The sequence below is a fragment of the Corvus hawaiiensis genome, chromosome 3, assembly GCF_020740725.1.
Source record: "Corvus hawaiiensis isolate bCorHaw1 chromosome 3, bCorHaw1.pri.cur, whole genome shotgun sequence".
Lineage (NCBI taxonomy): Eukaryota > Metazoa > Chordata > Aves > Passeriformes > Corvidae > Corvus > Corvus hawaiiensis.
In genome coordinates, this window is record NC_063215.1 from 79,195,640 (window position 1) to 79,212,579 (window position 16,940).

General features: G+C 36.3%; 1 protein-coding gene across 14 annotated transcripts in view; it reads right to left on the bottom strand.

The window, feature by feature from the left end:
• Nucleotides 1–16,940, bottom strand: part of QKI (QKI, KH domain containing RNA binding) — a 157,571-nt gene that overhangs the window by 35,285 nt on the left and 105,346 nt on the right. The window lies entirely within an intron of this gene.

Sequence of the window (16,940 nt, forward strand, 5' to 3'; positions counted from 1 at the left end):
ATATTTAATTTCATTTTTCTTATTCCCCATTCTTTGACAATTTTTTTTTTAAAGTTTTTGCCCATTTCTTTACTTACAATCATTCTCCTTTCTGTCTTTCTTCTCTCTCAATGCCAACCTTCAGTGGAGAAATACTATTACAGCTTCTCTTGGCCAGCTGTACTGATCACACTCCTCTAGCAGTTACCTTAAACTGTCTGAAGTATATTTTCTCCATCTGTAGATCTGCTCATCAGGAGCAATGGCTACAATCTCAACCATTTACTTAATACTCCAAGTATACACATTCATATTTTGGAGAGATCTTTGACCTTCTTTGGTATTTGCAGTCCATGTTCTAAAAACACTGAAAATAACTAATTTCAAACCTCTTTAAAAGCATCATCATCCTAACCTGGCAATTCTTACACCTTATACCAGCAACTTTAAAACCGTAGCAGTTAAATAGCATAGCCAGTACTACGAAACTCCATGTTAAGAAACATGGAGTTTGCATGGTTTGATAGTGAGAGGACTCTACAAAAATCAGTTTCCTTATTGATATTTTTTCTTTTTTGTGTATTACATTCTTCTATAGAACTAGATTAAGTGAGAGCTGCTGATTTTCTTTAGCCAAGAATTGTACAACTTAGACGATGCATTTTGTTTTCATGTCTCTGCATGCAATGTTAATTTTAGCATAAGAGTATATAAACACTCTTCTGACCTGGAGTTCAGATACCCACAATACACATGCTAAGAACCCGCTCCAAAAAGTTTACAAGTTAGTAAGTGAAAAAATTGTAGAAGGAAACAAACTGTTGGAATCTAAAGATCAAAGGCAAAAGTAACAATGCCCCAGCAGACGCAGAACTAAACGGAGACTGAATAAAAATACTTGCAAGAGAGGTTATTAGAAAAGAGGGAGTGCCCAGAGAAGAAACAGCTGCTATCCCCACTGGTCTAACAGCATGCACATTTCTTTGATTCTCTGGATTCCTGGACCAGCAGGAGCCAAGAACCCTCAAAATATAGCAAATTAAACACAGAGAACAAGTACTTTGCATAGCTTCCCACTTCTTCCCCATTATGGTATTCTCACCTTTTCTGTGTGCACATCCATGACACTTCCTCTGTGTTCTCCAGTGGTGGCTGAGACATTCAACAAGGTGATTTACCTCTCCAAAAACCCCAGAAAATTTGTGAGTTACTTTTCTAGCGCTTAGAAAAATCTGAAAAGTGTTCATTTATTATATCCATCCACAAATTAATTAGCCTGCAGCTGCATTCACCAGTGAAGCAGAGAGAAGACTTTTGCTTTCAATATGAAACAACAGACTCATGACAACTCCTGAGAACATACTTTTATCTGGAATCAGATTCAGAACTAAGAAGGCCCATCTCAGTTTTACATAAACCCAGACTTTTTTCTGTATGCCATATTTTAGATGGTAAAACTATAAGGTTTCTCTTACACTGCTCATGAGGTAAAGGACAGAATACCCTTCAAATGAAATATCCATCGTCTATCAGGTAACTTGCCTGATGTATGTTTTCATATACCCTGGAGAAGGATGTTTCTGATGTGACCAATCAGTAAGTTTTAGGTTACGAAAACCCCTCATTAAAAAAAAAATACAGTGAAATACTAGGCAGTAATGCCCACCTTCCCCTTTCACAGGTATTGCAAAACTAAAATCATACTATGTAGCCCAGATTCAGTTTTCTGTAATTTTAAAATATCCTTATCTCAACATCTGACCCGGCCAAAAAATCCTGCCAGTTTAATCTTTTCCTGCACTCCTACTGCCACTTATTTTCACCTCAGTTTTGCAAGTCAAGCAGAGAGGAGAAGAGGAAGAACGCACAAGATGTAAAATAATATAGGTCCCAATCAAGCCTCACAACCTAGGGAACCAAAATTCTAAAATGCAGAAAAAATCCGAGATTTTGAAATCTGAAAACTGTAATACCTTTTTATTTTTCCAGGTTTTTTACTGCCTGATTTCTGTAAATAGCATCAATTTGCAGAGCTCCTGTAAGGTATTGGAATTAAGGATGTAAGTGATGCACTCAGTTCAATCTAGTATCCCAAAGAGTCGTCTGAAGCATTGCCTTTTCTACATACTTTTTTTAATGCTCATAATGTCCTCTAATCATTTAGCAACCCTCTTACAATACAGAGTGTAGAAGGTTTCATAGTTTCAGTTTCTCAAGCCACTTCACACTTAGATAATACCTTTAAATTTTGCCTTCCAATATTAACTCTTTTAAGAAATAATAAAGTATGGGGGTGGGGATCAATTCTGATGAAATCAATTCCCTGACAGTATTTCTCAAACTTTAAATGAACAGTTAAAATTCTGAGTATTAGTAAGAGTAAATGCTGCTCTTGTTGTCTTCTAATTTCTTTGGAGACATTTCTAAAGTTTCACAGAAACAGGACCCTGAAGCTACCAAACAGCTTCAGCTGCATCATTAGTAACAGTTCAGGAATTTGTTAGAACTTAGCAGCTGTTCAACCACTGAATCACCAGCACAAATTTACTATTTTCCTTTTCTAATTCACAGGATTCCTGCTAGTGATGTAAGATTATATCAAGGAGTTCTAACCGTTTTTTTATGGCTTTAAACTAAAGTTAAAATTGCTGCCATTACGGCAGTACTGCCCTCTTTTTAATTAGTTCCACCTCCATATCCTAATAGTCATGATGAGTAAAGATTTGAGATATGTACTCCAAAGGATCACAAGGCAACATTTAAGCCTTAAGCTATATAACTGATATAAATTATTTTGGGGAAAATATTGCATACTGTTTCAAGTATGACATGTCCTTGAATATACATTTTTAAAGCTATTATCAAAATATTCAAGCACGTATAAACTTTCCTATTTAAGTTACCCGATCTAAGCGGCTAGGAGAACATTAACACATGCTTCCAAACAAGCGGTGCAAAACACCGGTCATCAGTTCTTCCACAGTCTACTACAGCTGACTTCTGGAGCCCAACTGAAGGTTAAACAAGCATAAGTGATGTTCATCACTTGAGGCACTTGTGAAAGCACCAAGTCCATCTTCTCACATTTCAATAGCATCGGTGCTGACAAAGAAGTCAGCAGGTCAAAGCCCAACTCCCTTTAGAGAGAAGGCAGGCCTGAGCTGGGAAAACATTTACATGTGACCCAAGAAAAAAAAAAAAAAAACAACAGTTTGAAGGGCCATAGGACCTTATTTGTTTTCGAAAGAAACCTCAATGCCCTCCCTCCCCTTTCAGAAGCAGATCTGACAAGTGTTGTAATAAATATTACATGCACAGAGGAAAGTTGAAATCAATAGCAGGTTAATGTTTATTGAAACAATACAGAGAACCATTTATAATAGCATTACTTGAAAATAGATCTAATCTAGCAAAGGAAATTCAATTTATGTTTAGAGCAATCAGATTTTGCTTTTTACTCCGGGGATTTGTTGCAAACTATGTCTCTCAAAATGTGCTTACTGTACTGTATTTAGCAGAAACAGTTTAGCCTTAATAAGCTGATAGTCTGCAAGGGAGCATGGATCAACTTATTCTCATTAAGAATGTAAGCAGCTTTCTAACAGCCTTCTTTGCTGTTCAGCCCATGCCAGAGAAAGCAGGGATCTCTCCTCTAAATCCCGTAATTTACGAGTTTCTTCAAACTCGCCAAATTGCTTTAAGTAAACGCCTCTTATATTTGAAAATTCCCATGGCAACTCATTTAGTTTGGCAGGAAGGCAGACCCAAATTCAATCCTTTTATCCTCCTGCTAAACCATTACAATGGTAATTCTGCTCTGACACTCTGAAGAGACTGCTAATTACCGTACTCGGGTCCCCAGACAGATTCCCCATTCAGATTAAAATGGCTGTGCACGGCAGAGAACAGCAGCAACACCTTTGTGTACAGGAAGGGATGTACTCTCACATTACGGCTTTTTACAAGAGAGGCTCCAAGACTTCGAAGACAAAGCATCTCCTATCCACTAAGTCGTGCAGAACAAACACTGAGGAAGGCAAAAAGCCAGCTGCATTGACAGCGACGGAGACAACGGAACCACTAAATTCGGTGTGCTGAATACTGAAGATACTTAGTCACCTCTCAAATGAAATTAATTAATCTTGTTATTGCTATTATATACGGCATATAATAGTCTAAACTAGATATCAAGGAACTACATAAAATGCTACTGAGTATTGTGTCATTATACTCCACGTGCAAGAGCCCGGTCTCTCTGTCATGAGAAAGTCTCAATTTTTAAAAAGCCACGCAGGCCCTTTTACAGCGTTATCTATTTTGAGAAGGGGATGTGAGGATTTTGTAGCAAAGCTTTTTTTCCCCCTGTCATTTTTAATCGAGAAAATGCGAAGGAAACTAATGACTGCACCCTTGCTCTTTTGCCCTAGCTGTCCCCTCTTTCATTGAAATGTAAACAGCAGCTCAATGCTGAAGAGAATAAACATTTGCTGTCTCTGGACTAACAGTGTATTGGAAAGCCTAAACCCTGGCTTAACTCATTCTTCTACAGCAAATAAAGATGGTGGTCTGTCCTCCCAAAAAAATTAATTTTAGTCTGTCTTGGTCATACCACCACTTCTTTTGGAGCAGGAACACCCACAGTAAACATTACAACAACTTTTCTTCCTTTCTCCAGATGGAAACTTACCAGAACTAGTAAAGAACTAAGTGCACAAAAGTAAGGCACATTCTTAGAAAGTTACTCAAAAGGGAAGGAAGCCAACTTTTAAAATGTTCGAGAGAGAAATCAAGCAATGCATTTAATTTCAAAACGTATCGTCTGATTTCTCTTTTAATCTGAAGTGAACAGCTTACATCTCATACTTTTTCTTCAAAAGATGATTTTAAATTGCGCATTAGTTTGATTCATAACATTTGAGAAAGTTAAGCTTTCACTTAAAAAATTACTGAGATATTCTAAACCTACTGCATTATTTAAGAACAGATTTAGCTCTAAAATCCTATATGCAACGGCAAACAAGAAACCCAAAGACAATTTTATCACGCAACATTTCTAATGAAATGCAGCCGTACTGTTAAGAACATCATTAAAGTGTAGGCTGACTCATCTAACAAAGCAGTCAGATCCATCTGGCCCAATTAGTGAAGCAGTCTACAACTTCTACCAACAGGAAAGTAAAAAAAAACAACCTAAAAAACCCCAAACAAATAACCCCACAACAAAACAACAACAACGAACCAACCAACACCACTACACACACACAAAAAAAAGCCCAAAACAAAACAACCTCAAAAAACCCCTCATATATTGCTCCATCTGACCTTTACATGCAATTCATTCTGTGGTTTATAAGGATGCTGGTGAAGTCAGGACTAGTACCAGAGGTACAATCAATCTAACAATGTACTTTAATCTGAGAAGCAAGGAGCATTTGAGATAAAACCATACTGGATGCATTAATTATGCCTGCCCATATATCATACTTGCCAATTTTATTAATTTTTTAATTAAGTGCCTATTGGTGTTCTTGATAAGGTCTTCATATGTCTGTAGAACATTCAATGCATACCTACACTGCAGCATCTTACACTGCACATACAGTGTAAATTTACTGATGTATTACATGTGAGACACCACCTACGCATATTGAATGCAGTATGGTCCCAGGTACTGCATACAAATTCCTCTACAGATAAGTGTCTGCCACTCCCATCCTCCCCCCAAGAACAGTTCAACTTCAAATTTCAACTACAGAAATATCGCTCATCTTCACTTAAATAAGAATTAGTGCCTGGTGTTATTACTAATACTTTAATAAGGATAAAATGTAATTTTAATTTTGTGGTTTCTGGCAATATTTTTACATTTAAGACTGTACTATACACTTGTATTTGGCAGTTTACAAATACAAAGAAGCTCCTTTGCCTTACTGTGATGGTAACACAGACTACCACGCACACTTCTACCTTGCTTTGCCATTTGAAAACAGTTCATCAGTCCAGCTGGACAGCATCTGAAATCACTATACGGGATTCATATTTTGGATTGCAGTAAGTTTGTTCTTTTGTTTTTTTGGCTACCCCATGAGCCACCAGACAACAAAAAAAATTTTGGTTTTCGTTTTGATTATGAAAGTATTCAGTAGAAACGTTCTTTATCAACTGAGCCTTATTACCAACTGAGCCCCCAGTTTTAACCCTTCTGAAAGCTCTTATTTCAACTGTCTAGGATACAATATATTGTCAGTCTTACTGGGGAGAGGAAGGGGCATCTCAAGAATAAGAAAACCCAACTGGTTTACCTAAAGATAACCAGAAAATAACACAGCAGAAGCTTTTGTGCAAGTACATAAAACTGTTGAGAGTGAGGTCTGGATGTTAACTGGAGAGGCCTAAGTGACAGACTGGTTCATATTCGATTTTACAAATTCTTTTCCCAAAACATCTTTCAGAGGAGGCTGCAGGGCTCAGCAATGATTCAGAAATACCAGCTGCTATGGTTTCCTGAAAGCAATGTATTTTAAATGAGGCAACATATAACAAATACTCTGGAAGGTAGTGGAGAGTTCACAGAAGCAGTTTTGGAAGTAGTTTCCTATACTTCCAAAAGCAAGTGTGTATAGATTAATGAACCAAAGAACTGTTCTTGAGCAAGGTCATCACTACTGAGATGAGAAGCAATTTCACTTGCATCAGATCCTTCAGGATTACAAGAGTCTCTCCAAGCAGGATGATACTCTGGGTTCAATACAATTTTCTTCCTTTTGCAGAACTCGCATGTACACAGAAAGGACAGGAGAACCGTGCTCTGGCTAGCACCCCTAAGATGTTGCACTTTGGGTATCAAGAGAAAAGAAGAGCTCTGCACTGCACTAAGTACTTGTCATAGGAAGCAGAACTGAGACTTAAATCCTCATCAGACGTATTTATACTTCTGAATCAATGAACACCGTCACAAGTGAAGGCATAGACACATATTATCAACCTCCCTTTTCCAAGCAATTACATGGAAAAACTCTTAAACCTGGCTTTTAGATGGTGCCATTTTTTGTCTCTCTTAAATGTGGGTTATGTGGCAAACAGGACAGATACTGTTCTCTGCCATAAATGCAACACACCCACGTGCTTTTGAGAAAAAGAAACTTTTCTCACCAGAAACTCAAAAATAATCCTGACAAAGTTAAGGGAGTATAGCCATAAGCCTGAGGTCAAAGACAGGAAAAGAACTGGTCTAATCAGTCAGACATCTAAAGGATGCCACAACAGTAAAGTGAGAAGGTAACTGTATAGAGAAGCACTGAAAGGATAATTTGGGAAAAAAAAAAAAAAAGAAATATTCTTCTCCCTCAGAATCCACAGTACACTCTTATTTCTATGCTTTGGAATGTAATATTTACTTGTTTGGATTGATACCATATGCTATTAATACAATTGTTTTAGAGCAATATGGACATGTTTAATTTCTATAAATACAACTACGTTTTTCCTGAAATTACTTTTTTTTTTATCATAAGTAACAGGCTGGTAGTCTAAAGTAAAAACTCAGTTTTTCTACTTTTTACATAAGCTTCCCTTGAAATACAAGCTTTTTAGAGAAGCCAAAAAGTCATAAATTTACTGGTCTTATGCCAGTTAAGGTTCCCTGCTAATCAATTGTTTTAATTAAACAGGATTCTATTTTGACATTTCTGTGAAAGAAATTAAAGAAAAAAGCAAAGCTTATTAAAAAAACCCCGAAGTGATTGACATCAAAACACCAAAAGGAGTAATTGTTTTCTCTTTCCCCTCATGATTCTAGTACATATCTCCATCAGAAAGAGGCTACTGAATCTAGAAAGAGAAGCCATGCCTTAAATCACAAGTGCTTTACATTAAATGACATGGAATCATATATATAGTTTCCTTAGTTCCCCTGAACCTTAATATTCGGCTGAAAGCCTATATGTGATTCACATTTGAAGAAAATTAACTAAAGAGACTAAAATACAGCAAAAATAAATAAAACCAGCACCTCAGGTGTATGTTGGGGATTACATCTCAACTACATCATCACAGAAGTTGTCTTAGCAAAGATTTCTAAAGTTTTCAACTCAATTTGAGACTTTTAGTAAAAATTAATTCCTAGGTTCCAAACCTAAACCACTGATGCATACAACTGTGCATCTTTCAAGTTCTTAGAAGTAACCTAGACAGGTTCTGCCTCCAAAAATCACCTGTAAAACTACTTACACTGCTACAGAAGAAAGAGCATTCCAGTAATGACCTGTCACATATTCATCATTAAGTAAACATTTACCTCTCAGAGTATTTAAAAAAACAATAAGGTGCTCTCACCACATTTTACAGATGAAAAAGTTAAGGTTTATTTAAAGTACCTTTGCTATCATAGGAGAAAACAAGTGTTGCTATGACCTGATATATTTTAAAAGCCTGATTTTTTTTAATGTTTATCTTTCTTGAATCTGACTGACCTTTGGATCTTCAGAAGTAAGAGATTTCCCTGAAGCTCTCCTCACTGCTGAGTAATAAAGTATCTCTTCGAAGAGTTCTCCACCATCCCCTAAGAGAGGAGCTGATACTGCAAAGATGACTAAAGGAGTCCCTCTCCACAGCCCAACCACCTTCTTTGGAAATTAATCAGTGACTTCAGAAATGACTACTGAAAGGCACATACAGGCTTTTCTCTTGCAGGCATTAAGAAAAAACAGTATTCTTCCCAATGCTGTATCAACAGCCTATCTGTTCCAAATGCCAGGATACCACTAATGACAAATCAGATTAGCACAGTGTTACCATACATACTGCAGCGGGTTTAAACCAGGAGAAATCCAGACACTCCTCTCAGCTCCCTTGGTCTTTCAGAACTTATCTTCCAAGACAAAAAAAAAGTGACTATACTCCTGCAAACAGCTTTTCTGAACAATACATGAAGATTTTATTATTCAACATATCTGATGTCTGTTGACAGTAATGATTTTGACTGTTAATTCCAACGAACTAAGCAACCAAGCTTTATTTTAAAACTTTGAAACTTTTCTTTAAGATCCTGGAAGCTACAGGTCTGCTCATTAAAAACTGAAACCTCAGACTAGCAGACAGAAAAATAAGGCCACCGGCTGCCTAACATAGCCAAAAGGCTGAGCAAAGAACTGGAATTGCCCACTTCCATCACCACAGCACTCAAGTGCCCATGTGTACACTTGACAAACTGCCACTCCACCTTCTAGTTCCATTTCACCTGATTATCATTTGCTTGCTTTAGTACAACTGTATCAGCATAGCTGCCAAGAAAGTCAGGGTAGCCAAAGTTAGAATTCTTGTTTTCAAACTAGGACACAAGCTAGAGAATGAAGGAATCACAAAGATTCTAAATGAGGGCATAGCAATGCATGCAATTACTTGACTGAAAATTAGTCTTCATGAATACTGTTTCAAATGATCGTAAGACAGCCAACTCCAAATGGTGGGTTTGGGGCTTTGATGTTTTCAGTCTCATGAAAAAGGATTTGTAATGTACAATTTTGGAGGCTGTAGCAAAGTATCTATCAAAAGCTGGAATTATTTATTTATAAACTTCTTAGCATCTACAGCTGTGTTTGGTCAAATAGAAAACCTCACATCTTCCAATCCATTTATAAAAAGCTGCAATATCAAAGGACTGGATATAGTGCTAGAGACCTCTGACTTCATTAGATTTGCTGGTGCTGAAGTTTCCTTCTATCCAGTATTTCCAAGTGATTTGGAATATAAAACACATCTCACTTTACAACTCAAGTTGAAACTGATTAACACAATTTACTACATACACAGATGTTGTGAAAACATTAAAAATGAGCTAATAATGGTAATACTGAAAATGTAAAAGGCAGTACTGTTTTCATTAAGCTATCCCTACTAATAAAATGTTTGAATACAAGGCAGAGACTTTAAAATACTTACTGAAATACAGAAGATGCAAGATAAAAAATTATAAAACTCGTACCACTTCCAACAACAGACAAGAAATATACTACTTAATAAGGAAAAGCATTTAAGATTCTATCAACTGTTTTCCAAGCAATGCAACTTTCCAGTAAGATTTCATCTATCACTTTCCAGGATGGTTTACCACTCTCCAATTTATTATAAAGTATGTTACAAATGGCCTAGTCCAAAATCATATAAGCTATTTAACATAATCAGCTCCAATCTCTTATATCATGCCCACCTATGTTAATCCTGCTAACATATCCATAATTCCCCTGTTAAAGTCTTAGCCTATAAACAAATTGTGAAAGAAAAAGAAACCGTATTATCCCACCACTGGAAGCTCTGGTATTTCTGTACTGTTTTAAAATAGAAACACTTAAGTTTTCTATTGAATAGTCAGTGAAAAACCCTTGGCGCTTTTCCACAGGTTAGAATTTTCTGTGTCTGACGTCAAAATAGCATAATGTAGACCAACTAGATGACTGTAAATCATCAGTCAGCATTAAACCACAGATGTCTGTATGACAAACTTTACTTCGGTATAATTAGAAATCTAGATTTCAAAATTAACACTTGCAATAAAGAATGCTTTAAATGGCTGGAAAAGGGAGATGTTTACTGGTTCCTTTACTATTGTTTCACACAAAAATCTTTGCAATTGCTATGATCCTTCCAGAAACCACTCCAAGGTGACTCATGCATGAAGTGATCTGACCTCCTTAATATAGTCTGGTTAGTGTTAAGCATTAAAATGTGTTAAAAGTGCAGGATAACAAAGTCCTACTCTTTATACTACATCTCCCCAGGAATCACAGTTCTACAATTACCATTTCTTTCACTTAGGTATAAAGTTGCGATAGCAAAAAAGAAAATCAACCAACCAAAAGTCAACTGTAACTAGAAATGAAGGATAAGAAAAATAATGCATGGGTAATTCACTGCAGTTTTGTCACCATCTTCATTAAGATGGCCAGACAAGGAGAATTGTAGCCTAATCATCTGCTTTTTGAAAAAGTGGAGAAATGCTGTAACAAGATTTTATATAAAGATCCCAACTTACATTTTCTGTTCCAGGACCATCAACAGAAAACAAACAAAAGTATGGAAGAAGAAGTAATAAGAAGAAAAATCTACTAGAGGAAGCACTGGGAAAACATCCAAGACTAGAGGAAGCAAAATTAAAAAATGAGATGAAAAATTAAAAAGAAGTTACAGATACCACAAAACAAATTACTAGAATAGGTCAATACCATTTTTTCTTTCAACTATGTCTACCAAAAAACCAAAGAGATTAAGCTCATTTCTGGAAGACAGACAAAACCCATGCAAAACCTAATTAGAGCTCCTAATCAATGCATAATCATGCTTTAGAAGGGCATGTCCCGACTGAGTTTCAGGCAACAGAGCTTCTTTGTTCTCTTTGAGAAGAGTCCATTTTCTAAGTTTCCCAAGGTCTTTTCCAGACTTTAGACCTACCACTTCTCTAGTCATACATTGCAACACCTTAAATAAATGAATACAGAGGATGGTGGAGAAGAAGGAAAAGGGGAAAACAGAGGGTATTCAACAGTAACTGTAGGTAGGCACAACTAACTAATTTCCTTGGGTTCTAGAAGCCATCAGATGTCCAGAAGATTCAGAGTAACAGCTGGATTAAGGTGCTTATAAATAACTGTTGGAGAAGCTTCTTTCTGCCATTAGTATAAGGAAAGCCATGGGGAAGTAAGAATCCCTATGAACTGTTACCTAAGTTATAAGCTAATAAAACTAGACATATTTACAGTTATATTTGGTCATGACTATGTCCAAATTTGTAAAACAATCAACTGAAATGTATGAGGGCACAGATCACCATAAATTTGTACTTGCCATTTAATTACTTGTCAACTTTCTGAAAATGGAAAGTTGAAAACCAATTTATCATCATATTAAAACCAGCACATTTTATATCTCTTTTCAAAATTATTCTCATCACAGAATCACAGAATGATTGGGCTTGGAAGGGACCTCATGACACAGTCCAATCCTCACCCAGAGCAGGCTGCAGGGTATGGCATCCAGGTGGGTTTTGAATATATCCAGAAGGAGACTCCACAACCTCTCTGGGCAGCCTGTTCCAGTGCTCTATCACCCTGAACAATATTCTGATGAATAATTCTGATTTTCTCCTTTGTACTATGACGATCATTTCAGGAAAGTTGACAAATTCTAACAAAATTTAAACCAGATTTATCTCAATTCAGCTGAAAATCATCACGATATGTTGTAGTAAATATGGTCTCAAAAAACCATTTCCATTCAACAGGTAGTATTTTGGTGGTAATGAACCACTGGTTTCCACCACAGTACACAATGATGGAGAGAGCTATTTCTCACTTGCGGCTGGCCCAAAATAATTTAGTTAATACTAATGTAAACTCAAAAATTTAACACTGCAGTGACATATCAAGTACAATATGTAAACACTTCGTATGTGAACTGGTGTAAGAAATTCATGTTCTTATTTTTAAAACTCAGACTTGCATGACAGTAAATACTTTCAGGAAAGTAAGACCATTAAAATGAATAGCAGAATTTACTTAAGGACTGCTCAACAGAACTCTCATAATTCTTTATTCAGTTTGTGAATAAGGTACTGAAATTACCAGTACTAGACATACTGGACAGTGGAAAACACAAAGAGGAATACTTACAATCCTCTTTTGTTTTCCACTGCCATAACAGAAATTCACTGTAGCAGGATATTCTACTCTCATGCTATTTGCAGGTGAACATATTCACTCGCAGTTGTACAGAAATTTGTTTATTTAAGGGATGTCTGCTGCAGTACCATTTTTCCCTGTCTGCCTGTTCTCAGGCTGTCAATTCTGTCAGTGCTAAACCAGGCCTGACTCTGTAGCAAGTCAGTCAGTGAGGTTAAGCTCTCCACCAAATGGACTCGCCACACGGTCAGATGAAGGCCAGGGCTTTCTGATGCAAAACAGGAAGCAGGAACAGCAAATCATGAAGGAATGGCAGGACTGCAGCAGCCCTTGGTTCATACGGTCATGGAAACATTAAGTCCGCTTCATGCTACTAAAAATAACACATTATCACCTCTCCCCCACATCAAAAAGTTTACCATGTTATCTAGTAGTCGCTGCCAAGATGTTTGGCTGCTTCACTGCCCTTCGTACAGAGCTTCCCGTCTGATCGTTCACCCTGAGAGACTTCTATCGGAACTGACAAAGCAGACATAAACGTAGGAATTTCCTAAAATGCTCTTAAGGACAGCAGTATCCTTTTTCTGCTACTGCATCACTTATTAATTTCATGACTTGAACTGAATAAGCAGCAAACAATGGATTGCACAGCATGACCAACATTTCAACAGGGAAACTATACAAGGCAGCACTATATTCTCACTCATGAAAGCAAAAATGTAAAACCAATGCACCATGTAGGAATGAATCGAAAGAGCTATTCAAGAAAGTCAAACTTGCATGCAGAATTTATTGTGGCTTTTTAGATAGCTAATAAAAAAATGAAATCTTCTAGTATCTTTCAAATGTCAAGTTTTTGCTAGTTTAATTACAGAGCAACAAATTATGTACAGCATTACTGTAAATTATGTTCTTTTTCTTTTACTAAGGCTAAAGCACAGTTAAACATTCTTAAATTCAACTTTTTTCTCTGTATTTTGCAATGGAATTTACAGCACACCAAGTTCCCAGGGTAAAAATTAAGACACATCTGAGTTTACTCTAAGTAGCTGAAAATAAACCACAATGAACATTTACAACCACACTTACATGGAAGGTATTAGAAATTTACTTTAATTAATAAACAAGCCCTACCTCATCACACTTGCTGAAAGCAGTCTTTTAGAAAGAAATGCTTTTAGCTTATTCAGCTGAAAAATAAACCACTCTACCAATACTATTGCCCCTTCACAATATTCTCTCCTGTTATATAAAGAAACTGTGTTGTACATAGGTGTGATTAAAAACAGAAACACCATCAAAGTAACAGCTCGAGTAACAGGGACTGAACAGGAGGAGGACAGTTAGTGAATGAGGACATACCAAGCACCACTATAAAATATGCTCCAGTTTGTAAAAATCATGCCATATACAGCACATTTACTTTCTCATACAGCTAAATTTAAAGATATTCAAGACTAAAAAGTCAAAAATCACTATTACAGGCAAGATCCAAATGTAGGAGCAAAATGAAACAAGCTTCTACTGAAACATTTTTTCCTACCCATCATAACTGTAAAATTCTACATAGTAGTGGCAAATTATAAACAAAGTTAGACAGGCAGCATCACTGAATAATTCTGCGTTGTAGTTGTCTTCCAAGAAGATGGCAGCAGCAACCAAGTTAAAACTACAGCTGTCCCAACACAGGAAAAGCAATAAAAAAATCTGAACAACACTGTTTCCAGACCAACTTAGAACAGCTAAGTAGAAACCAAAAATATGACCTTTTCCTCTGAAAGGAAACATGTGGAATCAAAAGGAAAAAGGGGTAAAAAGTATTCATCCATAATTTGAATTTTGTCATACATGCCTCGTCCTATACAAAGCCAGCTAGTATAAAGGTGAATTAATAATTAAACGAGACATGGTCATCGGTAAAATGAAAGGAAAATCTAGATAAACTCATCCAGCTAGAAAGATTTATTCAACACCTCGTAGAAGCCTAACATTTCTGGCAGAAGAGTTCAGCCCTACAGCCCAGGAGCTCGAAGAACAACTTCAAACCATTAATGATGCTCTGATTTGGTAAGCTCTACTTCATTATTATGTATGTCCCCCTAAAAAGGTTCTGAGTTCTCTCTTCTGTTCTGCAGTGAACAACCAACCCAGAGCACCTTTTTCCTCTCCTTTGCAAGAGAACCACCCATCCTAACGTTAACTCTTGCAAATAACAAACAACTCTCAAAGCTCCCACAATAAAGAGAGATCAATGATCTGAAGGATTCACTTCAGAAGGAGGCATAAGACGAGCACAACTTGATGTGATCCCTAAAGTCTGCAGACTGCTTTATTAATTCTACTTCTTTTTTAAGAAAAACATGGAAGAAGTAATATTGTATGATCTTGCAGGTCTAGATAAAGATTAGTATCTCACTGAACTATGGGAAGAGGAAAAGAATTAGTCCTATGAAACTTGCAGTACAGCCAAAAAAATAAAATAAAAAAAAAAAAAGGTTTCATGCTAAAGAAATGTAAATTACATACAAATGAATAATAATTTAAAAAAAATGTTGGCCTTTCTCCTCGAGAAAAAAATGGCTTGTTCAGCCAGTCTTCCTCAAGTTGCACTTTTCATTTCTAAAGATAAACTATTTGACTGTACAACTATCTTGGTAAAAATGCAAAAGCAAATGAAAAGGGAAAATATTAATTCACATCCACAAGGAAAAAAAAAAAAAATCACTAATGATCCAGATTCATAAATTTAGGAAACACACTTTAGTACTGAAATAGTCTCTCTTCACCCCAGTACATTCAAAAAGAAATCCATTTTAAGAAACGTGCCTATTTGTACACTGTACCTAGAAAATGTAATTAGGCTTTTTAACATCTTGAGTACAAAAATAACTGATCATTCCAAGAAATTAGCAACTAATTTCCATCTCTGAACACTAGAACACTAGCACGTTTCTGAAATTTATCTCATAAACACAAAGCATTGTCACACTGTATGGCAAGAATGAAAATGAGTCTTCTCTCCCACATAGTCTCAAATTTTAATCAAGTTGGACAGCGATAGAACAGAAATACATTTACTTTTTTTTTTCAATTTTGACATTTATCTGAAAAACAGTAATAGTAGCAGGTATTCTACCATATGAAAGGGAATTTACAATTTTCCATTCTTACATCTTGGAGTATCTTTATAATATTCCAAAATCCACAGTTTCACTCATACTGCTATAATTCACTATGATTTCCTTTTTTCCCTACGCTTATCCTGATTATTTGAAGGTTTATGACTTCCCTCATAGAAGTTTTCAATTCCTACCTTTTAACACTAAACTGAGTTTTTCAGCTCTCAAACTGCCTGAAGCCACAATTCCATTTTTTATACTAATTGAACAGATGCAATAGGTAGTACAAAACCAAGTTCACCTATATACCAATTAATTAGTATGTACTACACATACCTGTTTCAGCAAGGAGTATTTTTGAGAAATTAGAGCCAGCAGACCTTTAACTCTTGTGCAAGTAATACGTACCACCCAAATCTCTTATGCCTACGCATAACATATAAAGATGATAATGAACTGACAAAGTGTATTTTAAGTGACGTTCTATTCAGACAATAGTTAGCCCTGTATTGTTATTTTTCATTAAAGAGGAAAAACAGTTATTTCTGTAATCAGGATTACAGTGCTTCCCCAACTGATTAGGATACTACCCGAGGCAGAGTGCTTTCAAGACAAAGAGCTGGCTTGCCACTTTCACAGTGAAAGAAGTACTAATGCATTACATGTTTTCTGGGGCTCAGAACACAACAGGTCCACAAAACAAGCACAACACAAACATACACAGAGTATACACACCAGTACTTCAGACATACTGGGGGTTTGTAACCTATCAAGTCATCCTGAAGTTGACCCTTCAGTCATATTATTCAGCAATAAGGGGGAGGTAGAAGAAGGAAGAAACACCTGACAAAATTAAGTCACACAGAAGTTTGGTTTTTAAACTGTTTGCTCTGCAATAGCTAAAGAATAAACATAAGGGTTTCTAAGTTTTGCCCGTATAAAAATTCTGACTATAAACTCAATCCTAATGTGCTCAAGGTCTCTTTAATAAAGGAGTAAATTCTGAAGATCTACTTTCTCTGTCTTCTGCTTTCAGAAACTGACAATGTGCAATGTCAAGAGGTCTAAATCACATTTTTTCATACCTCCTGCTTAATAGTCTACCATTTTTTGATAATTAAGAAATTAAGTCTCTCTCCCTATCTTTAGTAACTTTTAAAAACGTCTTCTG